The sequence below is a fragment of the Bacillus rossius genome, chromosome 12, assembly GCF_032445375.1.
Source record: "Bacillus rossius redtenbacheri isolate Brsri chromosome 12, Brsri_v3, whole genome shotgun sequence".
Taxonomy (NCBI): domain Eukaryota; kingdom Metazoa; phylum Arthropoda; class Insecta; order Phasmatodea; family Bacillidae; genus Bacillus; species Bacillus rossius.
The window spans coordinates 18,155,255-18,176,980 of NC_086339.1; the positions used below are offsets into that span (position 1 = coordinate 18,155,255).

The following is a 21,726-nucleotide window of genomic DNA, read 5'->3' on the forward strand; positions in this document are numbered from 1 at the left end:
GTGACGTGTTAACGATAACACTATATCCGTTCCTATCAGTATATAACTTATTGCTTTTTTTTTAAATCTTAAGTATACGATTAATGTGCAGTAAAAAGTGAGTATAAAATATATTAATATTCTCATATAGATATATCTATAGTTTGAATAACGAAGAAAACGGAGTCTTTGTAGCAATATAACCTGAAAATCAAGAACATCATTATTTATTTTTTTAATACATATCTACAATTACTATGCAATGCGTATTTTATAGTAATTTAGGAGTTATTTTACTAAAGTGATAAAGCAAATTTGTTGTGTGATAATATTTTTTCGTAAAAATTGCGAAAAAGTTTTCACTTCTGTTGGAAATCCTCATGAAAGCTTTTTTTTTTTTTTTTTACGTGAACATGACTTTTAAATTCTTCCATAGTGGGAGGCAATGAAAAAAAAAACTAATGGTAACAAAAATCGGGGGATACAGTTTGGTTGTTGCAGCTACATACCTATCATATACATCCAAAATTTAATCACACAACTGGATAGCTAAAGGATCAAAGAATTCGTTACGCTTAAGTGAGGACTGTGACGCATTGCGCGCGGTGGAGGGGGGAAGTGCCGCCATTTTGAGGTCATTTTGCTGCGTTTCGAGGATTTACAATTAGGCTAACTTTTGACTCGGAGATGCTACGACGTTCGTTTGAGTTTCAGTCGTCAGCTCCAGTCAAAATCGATCAATTGCATACATAAAAACATTAGTGTAAAATAGTTACAGTGAATATATATGCGGTTAAAATTAAAAAAAAAAAAATCATAAATATATAATGTCAGACTAAACACAACTTCTGAGTGTTAAAACGTGATTATAACATACTTAAAATAGCGTATTTTATATTTTGTATAGAACATATTACCTGTTACATACACGTATTCACGCACAACACACGATACACCATAAAGTCTCATTGTTGTATATTCGATTACCTTACATAATTAAATGAAAATTTTAATTCATTAATATAGTTTATCTTGATCATTTGGTGCACGATGGCAAATACGGGAACTGTGTCATAGACAACAAAATTCCTATAACGTGGATGACGTCTTGTACGTAGTTGAGTATATGATAAACGTTACTCACATTAGTAGTTACTTTATTCGTCTCAGTAACATATATATATATATATTTAAATCAAAACTTTACAGGTAGAGTCACGAGGAGTTATCGACACTCACGGGGCCTATTCCTTACTTAATTTGGAGGGGGAAAAAATATTGATATGTGTCTTATTCCAAATATTTCCAGTGTAATTCGAAATACCAGAATAATTACGAAGAGGCTACATTAAGGCTAAGATCCTTAGTTTTGCAGCCTCCAAGAAAAATATTTCTCCCATAAATATCGTAGTAGATAAAAAAATTAATAAACAGTAGAATTGTAAATAAAACTTTGAATTTTGTAAATATGATGATGAAAATTTTCTCAAAAAATTCTTTCTTATTTAATTTTAATTTAGAAATTTTCAAAACTAAATATTAGGTGTATATTTAAACGGTACACAGCTGTTACTTTGCACACAACTTAAAGGAGGTACAATGAACAATTCTCCGGTTTAATTTTTTTAATACAACGTACAGAATTTAAATAATCTGAGTACAAAATATTGTGATTTAACTGTCACTTGCCGCTGATGAAAGGAACGAGTTCAACAGTTTGCCGCTAGAGCTCCGGTTAGTTCCGAGTTTACTCACTAGATGCCTCGAATATCGCAGGAGTTCAGGCGGGAATATTATCGCTTCGAAACGGTCAAAACACAACACTAGTATCAGCAATAGTAATCAATGAATTGAAAACCGTCTCACGTTGTCGACAATTTATATAGATATATTTGTCAGCTTTTCAGTGATGTAAATTATTATTAATATGCTTCACTTGTCGTGACAAATTTATTCATAGAATATTTTTTTTTATTTTTAAAATAATCTAACTACAATTACTGAATTGTTTTAGTAGATAGAGATTTATTATAATAGTTGGGCGTCTTAAAAAAAACTTATTTTGGAAATAATAAAGTGCTAAATATGATTATAATATCTAACCTGTTTCGTTTACGGGCATCTACGTGAACGTTGTACATTACATTTTATTACAACATTATTTCACATATTATCTTAGTGACTTCATTATGTATTTTGATATGAATCTACCTTAGCACATGAATGAATCCTGCAATCACGGTGTATTACAATAATAGCAAAATGGTTTCATATAATAATATAACTTCCAAAATAAATTTAAATTATTAAATTATTATTTATACTTCTATCCAAGAATCCTACATTCAAGACAAATAAATAATGTTTTAGATTTTATTAGAATATTTCAATTATTGTAAAAAAATTTATTTGCAAAATGACAATGATTTTCTATAAATTTATTTTATTATATTTCTTTAGTTATATTTATTTAATTATGTTTCTTTGATTATATTTGTACCTCGACTTTAGCTCTGGTAGAATGGGCTATACCTCTGGGTGTAATGTTACATAAATGAGTTATGATGAAAATATTAATAGTTAGTATTGCAAATTTATAGAGATGTTTAAAAAAAAAAATAGTAACTGAAGGACCAGCCGCCTATGGCAACTTCCTCCCGTAATGATTTAGTTATGTATATAACAATACAAAAATTAGGGCCAATCTTTCGATGCTGTCGTTGAACAATGGTTAACTAAAGTCGTTTAAAATTACCTTTGGTTTTTAACAATAGATTTTTCACTACCCAAGCATTTATTGTATCACTAACCTTGAGCAGTTAAACATTTTCGTTAGTTACATAAGTGCGTTAGAAACACAATTACAAGGCAGTGGCGATTCTTTTTTTTTCTTCTGGGGTCATGTACAATTATGTTTGTAAACAAATATTGGCCAGAAAGAATTAGGTATATATTTTTCAATTTAACTTCCGCTACATTATTTGCAACTATAAATGATCAAAGAAACATAAGTTCCAAGTGCGAGCACACACGCACGCATATGTATACATGTAAATACTTTTGAACAAATGAAATGAGGAGTTTTAGCAAATAAACATTCAGGTAATTTTCCAAAATAAAATTTTAAAGACCTTTATATTGTGTTCTTACATTTGCAGTTAGATTTATTTAAATTATTTGGCAAATATTACAATCTAAAAACTTTTTTAAGTATGTCCAGTAATTGTTTTTAGGTAATTTTATTTGTGTTACAAGAAACCGAAGACCTTGCTGAAGTAAAATTATTATGTATATAAAAATGTGTTTAAATGGGTGTGTTATACTTAGATGAAATTGATCTAGAATTATATGAAATAAAATGCTATTGTTTTACCAGCCTTTGAGCTTTCTAGCTTACGTGAAATTGTTATAATTAAACTTTATTGCCTAAATTTTGAATTGCTCGAATATGCAAAAAGTAATTCACTCGCTCACACACTGGCCTATACAAATTCCAACCCACTACCAAAAGAGCTGGAAACTTGAAATTTGGGTCGCAGCCTCAATGAGGAAATTTGGAAAAGTACCGATTTTTATTTTCTAATTACTAAAAAAATAAAATTAAGAAATATGCACGCACCTTTAAAATCGGTGTATACCTTCTTTCGGAAGAACGTTGTTGCAGAAATTATTGTTTACTTCTCATGCTTGTACAAATTGAATAGTACTGTAAATGTATTTGATGACATAAGCAATAGTAAGTTATTAGCTGATATTGAATACAAACAATTTTTTTCGTGACTACAAAAAATAAGGTTTTCTGCTTGGCGAGTGATTAAATTATACTAATGTCAAAAAGATGTTATCGGGAAAAAATAAATGAAGTTATTTTATACCACTGATTCACTACCCATAAAATCAAACTGCAAAGTCTTTGCAACTGGTATCTCACACAAGAAATATAAAACATATTCGTGCTTCATTTTGTATAAAAATAAAACACATATCATATAATATCGGGAGACAGCCTTGAAAATCGTGCCTATCACCAACATGGCCAATCAGACTCATTGTCATGTTTACGATGGCAAGACAGCTAGCAAACCAGTTCAGTTTATATGCAGCTTAACTGAAAAATTTATTCAATATTTTCGGGGTAGTTTTACGCTCAAAATTAATACAAAACCAAATCAGCAATCCTTGTATGATCATTTATAATACTACAAAAAATCTTCCATTTTTCTTTCGAATTGTATTGAGCACTAAAAATATTGATTTACTTTTGGCCCAGGTTTTATTTGACGATACTCTGTAGAGTTTCGCTTGTTTGCATTGTTTATTTATCAGGTTTAATTCATGGCCAAATTAATTGAAGTGTAACACAAATTATTTATATATATATATATATATATATATATATATGTCTGGTTAGGAATCAGTATGATGTACTAGAAAAAATATGTCCTATCAGTGTAATGAATAGTTGTACCCTTACAAGCGTTGAATATTTATGAAACATTTTATTTCTTTGGTATTTAAAGCCGCAGACTTGTATTTTATTTATTTCATTTAGACAACAACATGCGTCCGTGTTTTCTACATGGCACGCTCTGTAATATTTTGAATGTTATAGTAATTTTGGCTTTTTAAAATCTGTGATTTGTGCAGTAGACTAATTTGTAATTTTTTATAATTTCTTTTCACATTTTTAATGATCCATTTGCTAATAGTATATACACTTCTCCATTAATTATAATAAACACATATTCCATTATTGGAATTCTTTCAGAATGGGTATCACAAGACTACAAAAACTATTCTCCTGCATAAGAAAGGTGATAATACCAGTAAAGAAAATTATCGTCAGAGAGCAATTACGTCTTATATCTAGGGACACCTGTATTTTGCGAATACATTTCGTGTCAAGGTATTTTACAAAACAATGTAGATTTTTCTTGTAATTATTGGCTGTGGTCGGTGAAGGCTGTTTTCCCGCACTTGACGGGGCCAATGAGGACGTAGTTACCGTACTGCTGCACGCCCGCAATTCGCCAAACCTCTAAGAAAAAAGCTACAGTTATGTGTGAAATAGCCTGACACGAGATGTATTCGCTAAATACATGTGTCCTTACTTATATCGAAAAATATTTGAACATTGTATGATAATTTTAAGTATGAAAAGTACAAAATACTTTCAAATTTTATACATGGTTTTATATCAACTCTAAGCAGTAAAACATATACTGCTTATTTTCTACAAAATATATCTATACACGGCAACTGTTTATGAATCACTTGAGTTTTTTTATAAAGCATCTAAGCCCTTGACTGTATAAATATATTGTTGGATGAATTAACTAAACTAGGAATACTATAAAATGCACAAAAATGACATAAAGCATAATCTATCTATTTAGCACAGCCTGAATAATTCATTTCCTATTGTCAAGACTAAAATTTAAAAAATGGCGAAAGAAGCAGTATAAAATAACTATCTCATTATCTTTGCGGGTAACTCAAACATCATACAAACAATACGAAATATTCTTAAACGCAAGAAAGAATATTTTAAACACTGTAAATAACTTAGATTTTAAATCAAAGGATAATAATCAGTCTGTAAAATTTAGTTTTAACGATGAGTTGGAAACAGAACATCAAACATATAGCACAGGTGTTACTGCCAACAGAGAACTCTCACAAACAATACAATTCCTTTCTGCGAAACCTGCAAGCTCCGGTACCTTCTGTAATTATATATATATACTTATATACTTTTTTCGATAATGAAGTCAATCTGAATTTATTGCTATTTTTTTTCCATATTTTTTTATACATTAGATGTATATAAATATAAAAATTTATGTAACAGGATGAATCTTAAATGGTTTGAACAGTTATCTATAATGACTTAGTTGGTTTGTTCATTAAAAGCCTTTCTTTTTTACTGTTCAAGTTGGATTCCTTTATAACTAAAAAAAATATATATATCACGTAACTAAAAAAATAAATAAAAGAGCAAACTTCTGTTCGTATAAAGGTGTTAATTTTATGAAAATAATGTAATACAATTTGTTCTCTAGATAAGTAGATTTAGAAGTAAGACTTCATATTTCAGTCGTTACCATGGTACGACTTCCGAAAAAGTTTGACATATATATATATATATATATATATATATATATATATATATATATATATATAAATCTGGAAAAAAAGGCAATAAATTCAAATTGACTTTATTATCGAAGTAGAATAAAACACAAAATACACTTGCAGAGAACCACCAAATATATTGCGTGTTTCTGTAATGGAGTTAAACTTTAAAATCGCCTTTATTATTTCAAAACAATAATTTAAAACTCCAAGCAAATGTAAGAACACGTCTTCTAGATATAACGGAAGATTATAATGCCGTGTCCGAATTCGCCTGAAGAATATACATGTAGATACTTTGGAAGTGACTTCGCAAGGCTGTCAGAAATGGACGTGAAGTATGCTATGCAATACGCAAGTAAATGAATCTGTGTAATTCTCGCGTACTTCCAGTTGAAAATAAGTCTTCATTTGAAAATTTTTTGGTCATATTTTATATATCATTTAAATAATTTAAGAGGTCGTAAAATAAATATCATTTATTTTGTATTTTACTGGTATCAATAAATAAATTGACAAAATTAATTTATGGATGTTTAAAACGAAGTTTCAACAAACACATGTACATATTTAGCCTACCGATCGTTACTACAAAACAAAAGTCCAATAATAATGTAAGATGCCGTAAATTCACGTGAAAGCGATGGACTAATTTCACATGCGTTTAAAAATAAAATCTAAACATCCTTTTCGGCTGGCTAAACATTGAACATATCCGGATTCGTCAAATGCAAGTGAAGTACGCAAGGTTGTAAACATGTAACTGCATTACTTTATGATTAAATTTTAATATAATTATGCATACCTCCAAAAAATGTTCATTTAAAATTAGTATTGTATTGGTGTTTGTATTAAAATATAATGTATACCGGGTATATTTTTATTGTGTTTTAAGATTTGTTGACTTTTGTACCTCATGTACTTTTGGTGAAAAGTGAAAATGTAATTATGTAGGTATTATTTATTATCAGGGCCCAAGGCATAACTATATGTTCGTTGGCCGAAAATGAATTGTAGTTATACTTGTATATCTAAGAAAAATATTTGTATTTTGTATCAATGTAAGTATTTTATTATAAATTTTTTATATTACTTACAAATATTTTGTACTCATAATATATAGTTTCCATTTGTCTTAAGACATAATCAAATTATACACTCAGCAAAAAATATTTATTGGTTCGCAATTTTTCATTGTTACAATATTTAAAAATGTTAATTTGCTATTAAGCAATATCAACTTCTAAAACGCGAGTAAAAATTATCATTAAATTATATCAATGGCATATTTATTGCATTAGTATTCCTTGCTCCTAATCACTTACTCTGGTTGATTACCTTCTGTATAACCTCAGTCAGTGATCGTAATTTATGTACACCTTTTCCCCACTAAGACGATTCAGGTGCAGATTCTGGAGCAGTGTTTTTTATGTACGAATGTGTCAATAAATCCGTCAGTTTGTGGGTGGTGTTGGGGGGGGGGGGGAGGAATTACTACTCTTAAAATATCACTTTATCTGTATGCTTGATAAAATATCCTTTGGTTAGCTCCCTCTGAAATATTCTTATACAACCTATGACGTGTAGCCTACTCCTTAGATATTTTACTTCCAACACGTTTCATTGCGTAGAGAAGGCGATTCTTCGAGTATGTGGCCCTTTCAGAATTAAATTATTATTATTAGTTACAACTGATGTTTATTTCGAGCCTCTTTGACTTCCAGTTCATACATAAAAGACGAACTACCAGTGATGCTTGACGTCACCAGTAGGGATAGCATGAAGGAGCTCCTCATTTCGCCAGACGCGACTGGCATAAACAAGTATTTATATTGCAATAATAAATTACTAAATGATAGCTTATTTTTCGAAAATATGATTATGTTTTTTACAAGAAGTACGAATGCCAGGACATTTACTAATAACATCATTTTTAAACATCACATATAAAAAAGGAAGTGTAATCAAAAGCAACAAGCTGCAGGTCAGCTAAAAACGCAAACCAAACATTTTTCTAGCTCTAGCCTCATGTATACATACTTAAAAATATCATACATTTAAAACACTAAAATTAATGCAGTTACCTGCAATATTTTGAAGACATATATTCAGCTACAAAAAATTCTCGGATAGTATAAAAAGTTCGCCTGTATATATAGTTGCACAGAAAAATACAGTCCTAATGAGATATCAAATATAGCAAATAATACCGCTTTGCAACATAACGTCATGCTATTAGATGGTCAACTTTCAACTGTTTGTGTAATACACATACGCACACACCTGTGACAAAATGTGTAAAGAAATAAAATTTGTAGGAGCGCAAAACCTTTGTAGTACACAGTTAAAAATTATTATTATTTCTTTTACGGGGGCAGGAAATCTACATTACTGGCCAACTTATTTGAATGTAGTGGTTAGCTGTGAACGAGCGTTCTTGCAAAAGAGACCAAATCTGATAGTTTTGGCCACATAATCACCGCAGTAAAACATACCATTTGTATATCGTATATGTGTAGTGCACCAAATTAATATTTATTATAATTACCTTGGGTTGCACTCGGTTGCGTACGGGTTTCTAACTGAAATGTACCAAAAATAGTAATATTTATTCTCTTGCGCTTTGTTGAGGATCGAGTAGTCTTGGATGGGTGTGTGGGAAAGGGACAGAGAGGCAAAGGGATTGGAAATCTAATGCTCGCCGAGGAAGAGTACACCCTTCCCCCACCCCCCTCTCCCCGAACCAGTCGTAAACATGACACCCCGCTGGGCGATAAGAATTCTGAGAACAGCGTCCTCTTTCCCACCCCCCTTCTTTTTTCCGCGCGTCGCTACATCGTTCAACCGTACTGCTAGTGCGCTCTGTTGAGGACAAAGATAACTATGCGTGTCTTTGCCCGCTCGCGAGAAACTCAGGATCTTAGCCTTAATAACTCATACAGAAGTAAATGCAATATCGTATCGTATTGTTTACGTTTGAGCGTCACAATTGCGTGTGACAAGCTTATGTAAGATGCTCAGACACTTGGCTCCTCGCTCATGGATTACAAAGGTTGCTCTGCTAAGCTGCGCACAGCTGTATGTGGTTACCGCAGCAGCATGCGTGATAAGAGTTTGGTGCCGTCCTCTGGTAAACCACGTCTTCTATCCATCCCCACACCCAATAAGCTGTTCGTTGCAAGGCAATTCACAAATTTTCGAATTACTCCGTCAAAATGTTGGAAACAGCACCCACATTTATATCTTGTACATATTTTTTTTCTCCAAACGTAAGGAAGAAAACCTGCGAATGTTGGCAACTTCATGTTAGAATTTTTTTTATAATTTTTACTACACTTGAGTTCCTTCCAACCTTAAAAAAAACATTTCTAGCACTAGCCTTTATACAGCTACGGTTTGTTTTGCTAACCAATTTCTAATCATAGTGACTTTAACAAAAAATTACTATTAAATATAAATATAAATTATTTATCAGTTTATCTTAAATAATTATAATCGAGTAGGAATAGGTGTATATATATAATTATAATCGAGTAGGACTAGGTGTATATATATGTGTGTGTGTGTGTGTGTATATATATATATATATATATATATATGTATATGTATATATATATGTATATATACGTGTATATATATATATATATATATGTGTGTGTAAATAGAGTGTCTGTGGGTTGGTTTTTATACAGATCTGCAGTTTTTACTTTGAGCACAATTATGTACAATTGCGTTTCGTGATGAGAAAAAGGTCACTTTCAAAGTGAAATTTTGAAAAACCACCCCTGTGCCCAATTCATCACTCCCTTAAAGTACATATAATATTTATATTCCTTGATGAAATGTATGCACGCTTGAAATTCAAAATTAAAGGAAGTTTACTGTCCACATATCCGGACGCTCCGAACGAACGAAACACATCGCGGACATTCAAGATTAGCAACAAAAGGTCCTAAATATATAACAAAGAATACTTGTTTTATAACTAAATAAAATCTTTAGATATATTCGAGTTCGATAATATTTTGCACAATTGATAATGAACCAAAATAAGAGGAGAATCATGTCTACCAGAGATTTCTAGAAAAAACCTTACCTCCCCATTCCCCTAAGTTAAACCTCTTTACTCCACTTTATGTCCGGAAAACTCCTAGTATTTCAGCTGGTATTAATATAAAAAAAGTGTTAAATAATATTATAGCCTGAATTTTAGAACATACATCCATTCCACACACCAATACCGTCGCGCTATCGGCTGAGGTTTAGTATTTACGCAAGAGTTCCCAAGTAAAAAAAAAAAAAAGTGGAGACCGTTAATAGAAATAGCCGCCTCTTGGGCTGGCATTTGTGAAGTACACCCAGACGCGAACCAGACGGCCCAAGGACCACTCACACGGTGAAAGATTATCAGACACAAATCCTGATCGCTGCCAAAGGCTCTTGCGTAATCCAAGAGGGTTACTCCAGTTCAAGAAAAAAACATTCTACAATTTAGGAACCTTAGGGTCTATAGCCCGACCTAACCTCACTCGGTCAAACTGAAATTATCTTCAATTGACCCAAAGGTAAACCAAGTGCAAAGTGAAGCAAAAACTGTTGAAAACATGGGGGTAGTAATTAGTCCATGGAGTGGGGTCTGATTCAAAGTTGAAGCAATAACATTATACAATATATGTTATATTAATACTATTTTAAATAGATATACAGGTAATACACACAGGGATAGAGATTATCACCGCACCTCATGCACTCTTCATCTCACAAAGTCTAATTAATTGCATAATCTCGTTGCATCAAGGCTAAGCATCAGGAAAATCGGGACGCCTTAACTAGCTATATTCTATATCTACGATAGGGGAGTTAACCATGGCATCAAAAGCTGCCATGGCTGGTCAATTCCTATCCCCCTCCCAAAAAAAAATCACAAGATGCATGCTATCCTTTCTGCATGCCTGAAACCCAGCATGACTAGGCGGTAAAGGCTTCGGTCTGGGACGCAAAACAAATACACTTAGTTTCAGTTAGGTTAGCTTAACTTAAATGACCGGCTGCAAAGGAGTTTCACTTCAAAGGGGAAATACCTAAGATGCAGTAAACGCGGGTTGTTCGGCCGGGTTGTTCGGGCGGGTGACCCGAGGTCAGTGAAAGTTGGGTCTCTCGACAAAGGCTCTCCGTCAATAGTCAGGAGAAGAGGTGGTGCCAGCTATTCCCGGACGGGCCTTGACCCGGTGCAGGCGTGCCAACCGGCGACGGCGCAGGGAAAAGGCGGACGCGAATAGCCGATCGTGCATGCGCCGAAATTATCCGTACCTTCGCCTAGCGAGGTCTTACCCGGGAGGGGGGGGGGGGAATTCTGTACTTTTACAATCGATTCCTTAAAAAAAAACAACGTTAAAACACCAGATGCCAAGAATTAGTTCGTAAATACCACAAGAAAGATATTGTAACTTTGTACAGTACTGTTATTTTTTTCATGCGTGAAATACGTTTTTAGAGATAATGCCAAGTATTTCCTACCAAAAATTAGCGTATAATTTTATATTTTAATTGATGTTTCATCAAAGCATAATTTGTTTCAACCACGAAAAAGGATAATCGAATGTACAGTAATTTTTGCCTTTTACCTTTATTTTATCACGCTTATTATGTGGGCAGTTAACACAGGAAAACTATTCAGGGAACTGTTTAAAAATAACTTATTGGAGGTACTGGGACAACATAAAGCCCTAGGCAAGAATCCGAACACAGTATTGCTACTAACACTATTTTGTAGTGATGCAGTTGTTTTTAATGTGAATGTAGAAATTTACAAACATATCTATTTTTACGTGAATATTTCTGTTCCATTTACAAAAAAAAAATTACAGTGTAAAGACGGCAGCAGTCGACGACATCGGTCCAAGGGGTATTGGGGAAGTAATCAGTCATGGCTAGGGACAGGCAATTTTGCAAGGAAAATAAACCCTGAACGCTCATTAGGGCACAATAAGTTTTGCCCACGCCAGTATCTTCTTCTTTGTAATTGGCGGCCGTCTGCAAGAGAAGCCATGCCTTATTTGACCTGGCCATTCAGGATGCTTTTGCTCCTGCACTGAATTTACAACAAAAAACATGCACCTGAAAAGAAACCCATCCACTCACGAAAACACAGACGATGTCACATTTATTTAATACACAACTGTCTCGAAATAGTCTGTGAAAATGTACGTGCTCCTAGCTATGGCCAGTAGAAGGAAAAATCCCTGAATTTTTTCTGGAGTGATTTCGGAAAGGGAAAAGGGGGGGGGGGGGAAATCACGCAGATCCCGATGACAACAGTTCCAGTGACATCGATAACAGGAGCAGCAACTGACGGTGTTCCATCACCCGACTGTACGTACTGTGACGACATCAAAAACCTGAAAATTCGTGATTAGGTACATAATACACAATGATAACTCTGAACGCATTAAATATCAGTGCAACAAATGTTGGAGTCACTTTATACGTTACGGAAACCTGAAAAGGCACATCAGTAATTGTGACGGACAGATTAAATATTCATCAGAATCAAACTGTATATTCTGTGGCAAAAACTTGCAAGGCATCATTGAATATATCGTTGTACTTTTAACGAAATTGAGCACTCTGTGCTGTGTGAAAAATGTGGTAATCAACTGTCATGTGAAACTTATCTGAAAAGACATGTCACAACATGCAAAGGACTCGCTTCTAATTCTAAGAAGACTGTATGTATCGAGAAACGCTAGTAATTTACTTGTCTGTAGTAGAGTAGAAATTATGTAATAAATATTTTTATGTTTTATTTTGTTGTGTTTTATTTCTCGAACCTGTCATTTTTTGGTCATTTTAATTCAATTATATTTTTTTTTGCATTGACCAAGGATCGATCTAAAGTCAATCGGACCAATCAACAATTAACAAAATATTTTTGGATGATTTTTAGATTTTTTTTCCGAATTGATAGCTTAAAAATTTAAGATTTTTAAGATGGCGGACAGATGTAAAGATAGCGGACGTCACAGTAATAAATGGATACTGCACTCTAGTGGGTAAAATTATACTAATATGGCTGCAGTGGCCTCTAGCAGACGAAAAGAAAATGGCAGCCTCCAGCTGACGAAAATAAGAAGGCTGCGATGACGTCATACTGGCTGGCTGATGTAATAACTGCTTTGGAATTAGTCTTGCCTTCCGTGGAGAAAGGATAAGTCACCACTTACTTTTATATTGCTCTCACCGGATTCGAACCGAGGACTCCAGACGTAAGTGAGTTTTTAAAATAAAATTTCATTGATAATTTTGTTTTATAAATTTTAAAATTTCCCCCAATTTATTTGGATGAAAATTACGAATTTTCCATATGGTGGACAGTTTTCAAAATGGCGGTAGTTTGATATATTAAAATTTTATTAATGCATTTTTTAATAGATTTTAAAGTTTTTCCATTAAAATCGGATTGTATTTAAGGATTTTCAAGATGGCGGCCATGACAAAAAATGAAACATTAAATATTGAGGCGTTAGATGGCAGAAAGTTCGAAAATTCAAAATGGCTGATACAAAATGGCCGCCGGGGTCAATTTCAAAGGTCAAGTTCATCCAAGACGACCGCCGTGACGTCAGCTGTGGCCGTGACGTCAGAGTTCGGTCGGCTCCTCGCTCCTCGAACCGGTACCAGCCGCCGAATCGGCTATTGCATACTACTAGTATTCTTTTTAACTTGAAAACGATTTATTTTACGCATTATCTTTATCTTTAAATTATATGCTGCACGCTTGCGCTTTCAACTTCGTAACAGTAAAACGGGAATGATAAAACGTAACATTGCGTCCCCCCCCCCTTCACTACCTTTCTGGAAATCTAACAGATTTTCGTTCTACGCGGGGGTGTCAGTAACTCCGCCGCCCCGACCCAAGGTCGGACTGTGTTCGCGAGCCGATCTAGCCCTGGCGTAAACAAAAAAAAAAAAAAGACGTGACGTCGGCACTGCTTCGGTCGCCTTTCGTAAACCCCGCCCACCGGCGCTGGACTCGGCGTTCTTGGAATCCACACCTCCGGAAACGTTCCCTGCCTATCGTTGCTGGAGGGTGGTGTGGGGGGGGGGGGAAGCAGTGATATTTAAAGACCTGAAAAATTCGCGGGTTCATTTCGTGTTATGCTAAAATGCAAATAATTATACCTTAGTGCGGCTTCTGTCATTGGTTCACTGTTAATCTGGAGGACTGAGGGGCCAATTAGAGAGACCCTCACTCATAGAAGTGTCGAATCACAGGTTACCCAGTCGAGACGACTCACAAGCCAGCAGCCAATGTACAGTTGGCATTTGCCCGAGTGTGTAGAGGATATTGGAGTCTATCCTGAAGTTAATTGAAGCCGCGAATTTTTCCGGTCTCTAGTGATATTATCATCCCGCGAAAACATCTGTACGCTTACTAGACTGCAACTTGGTATACCTTCTGCACTAGTAGTTCTCTCCCTTGCGACTGGCGGCTGTCTGCAGGGCCGTTCAAATAAAGCAATGAATTGGGGAGGGGGGGGGGGGGGTTATAGTTATAATGAGCCAAGTTCTCCCCATTGAGGAAATAAATTTTGGGAGGAATTTCACCCACGGAGAGGGGGGAAGTAAGAAAAAAAAATAATACAACATTTTATCAGATAACATTAAATTGCCTCTAAGTGCAATATTTCGCATAGCCGCCTGGAAATTAAACAAGTTGACAATCGTAATTTTGTGCATTTTGCTGTAATCAACCAAAATGAAGCCCTTTTCGTCCCAAGAAAAAAAAAAAACGGTAGCCATCATTTTTCGTCTCGAGTACGGAGATTGCTGAAACCTTTTTCCGTAGATGTTTACTGAGCACCTGTAATCAGGCTACACGCATTGCGTATTCGAAGTCTACCATGCCTATGGCCGAGGCGTCCGTTTCATTCCCAAGCGGCGAACTTAAATATGCGGAGGGATTAAATAAACTGGTAGATAGTTGCGGAACTGAATGGCGACAATGTGAAAAAAGTGATGTAAATATGTGGTAAACTAAAAAAAAATTTCAATACAACTTTTTTTATGAGTTTTTTTTTTTTTTTTTAAACGACCAAACGGCACTTACTTTCCGGACACGCCTCGTACCATCAGGCAAAATGTGGCGTCCTGTCATTTCTTGCCTCATTCTGTAAAGAACGCGTTTGCCCCCGCGCCGCGCCGGGAAAAGTCTCGTCTGTGTCCCATACGTCGCACACTCGGGCGACAGGCGGAAGTCGACGACTGTTCGAGGACGGGCCGGCGAGGGGAATTCTGGATGACGGACAGGAGAGGAAAAAAGAGAAAGGGGGGAGGAGAGAGAGAGATTCTAAACATATTTCTGATGACTTTTCACTCCGCGACTGCGCGATACCCGTCGAAGGCCCGCGCGGAAATATCTCTCTCTCTCTCTCTCTCTATCTATCTCCCCCCCTCCGATACCCGGGGGACGAGATCAAACGGACATACTGACGTCGCGCTCATCTCCGGGCCGTCATAACCACAACTTCTTATTCTTCCGGAGAAAACCGCGGCGTTTACATTCACGTCCGGCGATCCCTGTGCGAGACCGGCTGGCGGACAGCCATTGCGGCTCTGGGCTGGGGGGGGGGGAGGGAGGGGTATTACCCCCTAAGCCAGACTAATTTTACCTCCTAGCTCAGCTCTTTCGACTCTTGGTTTCCAAGACGACGCGTCGGCCAAGAGGGGATCTATTCCGTGATCCGAACAGTTCCGAACCTCGCCGAAGTTATCCGCCCGTTCGTGCAACTTCGTAAGCACCCGAGCGTTCCATAGTGTTTAATATTCTTCAATATTCCATTTAAGGAGAAAACAAACTAGTGTAGAGAACAGCCTTAGCCCCTGCCGTAATGTACTGGAATTCAAGTCCCCGTCTTTTTGAAAAAAAAAAAACGGCTACACTATATTCATGAGGATCTCTGGTGAACCACAGGATCAAGTTGCAACAAGCATCAATAAAGCAGTTGGGCGGTGACAACAGAATCAGGAAAATCTTTCGTAGAAAACAGAACCAGCTACGCTATTAAAGCACGAAACAAATTTACGTCACTATATTTACATCACAGATAATATTTACAATAATTTTACACCAAACGTTAACCCAAAAAGAAATTTTTTTATATGTGGCTACCCTAACCTAACCTCTAATTAAAATGGTTATTACGGGAAAACCATTTGTTGAAATGCTTTCGTAGAATGATTAGAAATCACGTTAGGAATAATTAAAAATATTATTTAATTTTAAAAAAACATTGTGGAGTAGTAGTAATTATTCTAAATTTAACCTTAATTTAAAATTATAATTCCTAACCAACCAATAAAATTATTTTACAGTATTTGAAATTTAGATAACCTAGCCTAAAATTGTCACTGTATGAAAAATTGTTAATACTAGTAGTAACCACTAGTTAAATTGGTAAATTACTAACATTTTGGAAAAAAAATTTCCTTCAGAAAAGTGGCAATTGTAGCAACGTTTTAGCCAATAAACATTTAATAAATTCTATCACATATAGCACATGAGCTATAAATAGAATTTAAAATTAAAATTCTCGACACTCGAAGAGTTGATTTAAGGTAAACAGAAAGAGAGGGAAAAAACCGAGGGGGAAAAAGAAACGAACATGCACGAACATGCACGAACGTGACCTCGGAATGGGCTGGTGTGGATCTTACGTTTCCAGGTTTGAGTTGTATGGTTTACGTGTATAATGGCCTTAAGTAATAAAATCCAAAATCGCAAGTGACTACCTTGTAAATATTTTTTTTTTTGTAAATCGAACGAATTTATGTAAAATTACAGATGTGAATTTGTAAATATGTACATTTACATGAAAACAACAGTATCACTACAAAATAGTGTTCGCGGAATATTGGATTCGGATTCTTACCTGGGCATTTTTGTTTTGTGTTGTCCCAGTATAACAAATAGTTAAAGTTATTTGTAAACCGTACCCTGAATAGCTTTCCAGCTTTAACTGCACATATTAATTAGCATAATAAAACCAAATTTTTTTGAATATTCTATTATCTATCTATTATTCTATTATCTTTTCAATTGTTTAAAAATTTATGCTTGAATGAAACATTAATTAAATATAAAATTATGTGCTCATTTTTCGTAAGAAATACTCAGAATTGTTTCCAAAAACGTACATGCAAAAAAAACCATAGCAAAGTATTGGCAAACTTAATAGTAGTTTTCTTGTAGTATTAAAATGTATTTCTTGGTAACTGGTTTCCAAAGTAATCGTTTGTAAAAGTACAGATAATATTTTCTGTGTTGGATCTCCAAGCTAAGATGTGCCATTCATAAGTATACTAATCTACGATAGCCAGGATGTTTCACTCGACGGAACTGTGGTTGACAGAATCTCGAAATTAAGCGATTTTAGAAAAATATCCAACTGCACGAATAAAATTACAATGGAGGTCACATGTCATAATTATAATTTATTTTGTACAGGCACCAAAGTAAATTAATATTATACGCGAACAATAGCTTATTCTGCTAAAATTACCCATATTCATGGACTAATATTGTCTAGTTTAAGACCCAGTTATAGTTTTAGGAATTGTTTAATTATAAACGCGTTATTCCACAAAGCTCTCCGGCAAAAATATCCCCTAAAAACGTAATAATGCAGTAAATCAGTCTGCTTATACGTGGGCAATTATTTTAATCGGTTGTATCTGAATTAAAAAGACAGCAAGGTATGTTGAATAATGTTAAATAAAAATACGCAAAGAAACGCCGTTTTTAAGATGTATAATAAAACAAATGCATTTTTGCAAATAAATTCTTGTGAAACTAGTTTCTAAAATATTCTCTTGCAAATATACAAACACAACAGTGAAAACTGTAACATAACTACTTAATGGAATCTGAAAAAGGAAAATATTGCAGTTATTGCAATTGACTAAATTATGATAAACATAGTATCTCTCAAATAAATGTGTTATTCCATGTACGTGACAATATTATTAGCATTACAATAAATTGTTTTGGTAACTATGTTTAAAATAAATTTACTTGCAAGACGCTCAAAAATGTTTACGATCTGATTCAGATAGATGCCATACACATACAGCATTTGATCATCTGGAAAAATTCACAAAAAAATAACGATATAGCTTTAGTTCCTGTAACTTCGTAATCAACTATAAAAACATGAATTTCCTTGATTCAAAAAAGCTTTAAAGATAATAAGCTTACTTTTTAGGCATGGCCTCATAAAAATAAATATCCTCTATGGACTGTGACTGATATGCGGTGAAACGTATAATTATAATTGATTATATAATCATTTATTTATGAGAATCAATGTTCTCAAGTTTTATTTACACGCATCAAACATTTTTAATGGATTCTCCTGAACTTGGCACAGTTTTTGTAATAAAAAGCTTTCTAGCGAAATTTTTAAAAATATAGCCTGTTAACCCGAATTTGCCAACTGTAAATATTTCTAAAAATAAAATATCTGAACGTAAACACAAAAGGTAGCGACGCCGTAAAAAAAAATTTATTTTGGCACTTTTAAATATGTATTTTATTTGAACTTGAGACAAGGGTTGGTTAGAATAAGCTTGTCTATTTTTAAATTGAATTATATTGGCTAAACAATGATCGAACCGATCAGTTACAACAACGTGTAATGGATCTAGTGATCGAAGTGCTCTAAATATCTGCTGTTTTTTTTTTCCTGGCCAACATCAAAGAAGCTTTTCATTTTTGACGGCTGCTAGATCAAAATAAACACATGTCTTTTTATCACGCCAAACCGTCAATGCACAGTGGTTAAACTTTTTAATTCCTTTTCCTCCCCCCTCCTTATTCCTACCATCGCATTAACACCGAGAGTTTGCGATGTTGCAGGCTGGATATCGGATTGGTTATAATACATGATTTTTTAAAAAAAAATTGCACGTTCAGCAAAATAATTTCTTGAGAACTAGTTGCCAAAATAGCTTCATGCCACACATCTAGTAAACCACTGTATATGTACGTTTCTGAACAGGTTTCTGCGCAGCTTGCAAAGTTTGTTAGAATATGGAAGTTACAGTACTCTGTTAAAAAATTATAATGTTACGAAGAAAGGTGATTAGATAACTGAGTTCACCCACTTTAAATACGAATCTACATACATAAATTAGCTTGTTTATAAGCAAAACGTTCAAAAAACAGGTTAAGTCTACAGCAAAATGACTCTTTTCTTCCGTGTGTTTGATTACCTTGTTTAAAACGAAAAATAAATCGTAAGTTGGGAACCAGAGTAGTTTCGACGAAGATTCAGTCATCTAAAACTACGAATAGCCTACCCATCGTTTATTCGAGGTAAATTTTTTCTTCGCAAAGTTCGTAAATTTACCTTAATTTTTTTAACAGTGAGTTGGCTTGTTCAAATGCAGTGCTAGTGCAATATCATCCACAGCAAGCTATTTAAAAGTTTCACGGTTATATTTTTAGTGTTACAAAAACAGCCATTTTACAAAGGTTTTTGTAATAAGTAATTTCTCATAAATGTTTTTTTCAAGACAGGCTTGTGCCACCACATATTGTTTCAGGTTGTTCCACATTGTGACATTGTTTATGAACCACGCAACTGACGTAAAAAAGCCGAGACACGCAATACGGGAAAGAAAAATTCGAACGGTCCAGAGGACTTTAGGTTATAACGTTATAAGCAACCCAACATGCGACCTCGCGTCATCGGCCAACTTTCCGAACCTTTCGTTTCCGGCTTCTTCATTTTGAAACGATGCAGCCAAAGACTTTTAAATGAACGCCAACATTTTGTGTTTATAAGTCTAAACGATTTTCTGTTTCATTCATGGTTTTTATTTCTCGTTAAATGTTCACACAGCAAAGGCTGGTAGTGGAGGTAGTTGTAGGCATGGAGCTAAAACAGCTGCAGCACAATTGCGAGATGAAATTTTGGGGATAAGCAATGCCGAAATTTATCGCCAAGATCAAGATTTCAAATATCAAATACATAGTATGCGGTCGCATGAAAGTCTACCGAAGTATAGATGCAGTCAACGCTTTGCTCATTAAAACTTTAATGCAAGGATTTTGATACAGAACCAAAATAAAATATTTCAATGTAGTATATGAAAAATACAAAATCAAGAAAATAAGCTTTGCATATAAAACAATTATTTATGAATTCATCTCGATGGAAATTGTAACGACGTTTATGAGATTCATTAATTTATTTTTATTGCTCATTCCAAAAGGTAATTTATAATGCACGCCTGCTGTAAATCCTGGCGAGAGATTAAGAAGACACAAAAATGTTGTAAAAGAAATAATCAAACTAATCGTATTTTGAACCTCTTGAACTCACCACGACAACCTTTATATGCGTTAAGAAAACAAGTCAATAAAAATCTGAAGAGTGCATATCCTTTTCAAGTTTATGAACCAAAAAAAGAAGAAGAAAAAACCTTTAATAGTTGCGTACAAGCCGAGAATAAATCACACGTCTGCCCAATAGCAATCGGAACTCTGGTTAAATTGTTAAACCACTTGCTGAGTGGGTTCTGAACGGGTCGAACACAAATCACGCGTCGAAAAGCGACTTTGGAAAATGAACGGGAAACGGCGGAGACAAGTAGGTATATACACCTTGTAGAACGACTTTCTCGCTGAGTTGATACTTGAAGATATTTTGTAGGGAATTTATGCTCCGGGGCGAACCCGGGATACAGACGTGAATTAAACGGCGTTGAACACTCCGCGCTCTGGTCGGAGGTGTGGCGAGCTGGAATACTAATGTAGCGTGGAAAGACCCGCCCAGCTGGAACAGGGCGGAACCTTGAGAGACGACCGCACACGCATGGACTTAGGCCATAACTTTTTTTTGACACACGCCACTGTATGAGGTGTGATAAAAAAATACGGCGAATTAATTTTTATAGTAGCAACTGCTGATGCTACATCTATTTGAAGTAATAAGCCAGATAGTCTGATCCGTTCAGATGGTTAGTGTAAAGTTCTAACAAGTCGTGACCTGTCAGTCGGCTTCCAGAGCCGGAAGAGTGAGGTCTTGTTTACCGTGTCTGTCGCGCATCATGGATAGACACCCGGAAATTTCGCGGATTCGTCTGGCCTCAGGGTAGAATTAAAAGTCATAGATGTGCTCAACCAACGCTTGCTTGACCAACTGGTTGATTATCTTAGCGAGAACATGTTTATCCTTGTTAATAGAGACCGGAAAAATTCGCGGATTCATTTCACGATATGCTAGAATACAAACAACTGTACCTTTGTATTGGCTCTGTGATTGGCTTACAGTTTATCTGAAGGACTTTGAGCCAATGGAAAACCTTCAACCAAAAAAAGTATCGAATCGAAGAGTCCCAGTTGACACGTGTCACGAGTCAATAGCCAATGAGCAGGTGGCATTTGCCTGAGTATGTAGGGGGTCGTGGAGTCCATCCTAGAGGTCATCGAAAGCGCGAATTTTTCCAGTCTCTACTTGTTAATTGTGCACTACCGGATTCTTTCACTTCTCTTCTAGCTGGGGCATCGTTGGCTCACGGGCGTAGAGGGGCGTGTCGGAATAACTG

General features: G+C 34.9%; 1 protein-coding gene across 1 annotated transcript in view; it reads right to left on the reverse strand.

Moving 5' to 3' along the window:
* Nucleotides 1-21,726, reverse strand: part of LOC134537261 (uncharacterized) — a 124,653-nt gene that overhangs the window by 21,799 nt on the left and 81,128 nt on the right. The gene's annotated exons all lie outside the window — the stretch shown is intronic.